We start from the raw sequence: 973 nt of genomic DNA, 5'->3' as shown, positions 1-973 counted from the left end.
CGCTCCGGGGAACAAATCTCCCAGCCTATCCAGCCTTTCGTTATAACTCCAACCCTCCCATTCCCGGCAACATCCTGGGAAATCTCTCCGGAACCCTCTCCAGTTTAATAATATCCTTCCTATAACAGGGTGCCCAGAACTGGACACTGTATTCCAGAAGGGGCCTCACCGATGTCCTGTACAACCTCAACGTGACACCCCCAACTCCGACACTCAAAGGGCTGAGCAATGAAGGGGAGTGTGCGAAACCCCTTCGTAACCCCCCCCCGTCTGTATGTGACACAAACTTCACAGGATAATGTCCCTGAACCCCGACGTGTCCCTGTTGTACAACACTAGTCATGTTTTGGCGATGCCGGTGTTGGACTGGGATGGTCAACACCAGGTTACAGTCCAACAGGTTTATTTAGAAGCACTAGCTTTCGGAGCACTGCCCCTTCATCAGGTAGTGATGGAGCAGGGTAGCTAGTGGGACAGGATCATGGGACACAGAATCTATAGCAAAAGATCCAAGTGCCATACGTTGATGTGATGCATTGAACAAACCGAAATTGCTGTGAAGTCTTTCACCTTCGAGAAGGGGTGACAGGATCGCTTCATTAATATGTAAATCCCTGAACTTCTTTCAAGTCGCATTCTCAAGGTAACTTAAGGTTTTATAAAATGAGGTGACAGCTCAGCTCAGACGATGCATTAAAGGGGTGAGGTTACAGTCTGTCTGCATCCCAAGCTTGAGTCAGACTGGTTCTGTTTCTAAAGTAGGAATTTACAAACTGTCGCAAGGATGATAAAAGATATTGCCAGCCTCCAGATTGTGTGCTTTCTGAACACAATAGAATGTATCTGCAAATGCGCATTCATCCTTGAGACTGATCTGTGTGTGAGCGTGTGTGAGAGGGGATTGAGAGTGAGAGAGCGTGTGTGTGTGGGAGAGAGGGGGAGAGTGTGATGAAGTATACGCCTGTGAGAGGGT

The sequence above is a fragment of the Chiloscyllium plagiosum genome, unplaced genomic scaffold (assembly GCF_004010195.1).
Source record: "Chiloscyllium plagiosum isolate BGI_BamShark_2017 unplaced genomic scaffold, ASM401019v2 scaf_24078, whole genome shotgun sequence".
Taxonomy (NCBI): Eukaryota; Metazoa; Chordata; class Chondrichthyes; order Orectolobiformes; family Hemiscylliidae; genus Chiloscyllium; species Chiloscyllium plagiosum.
Note: the sequence above shows the minus strand (reverse complement) of the source record.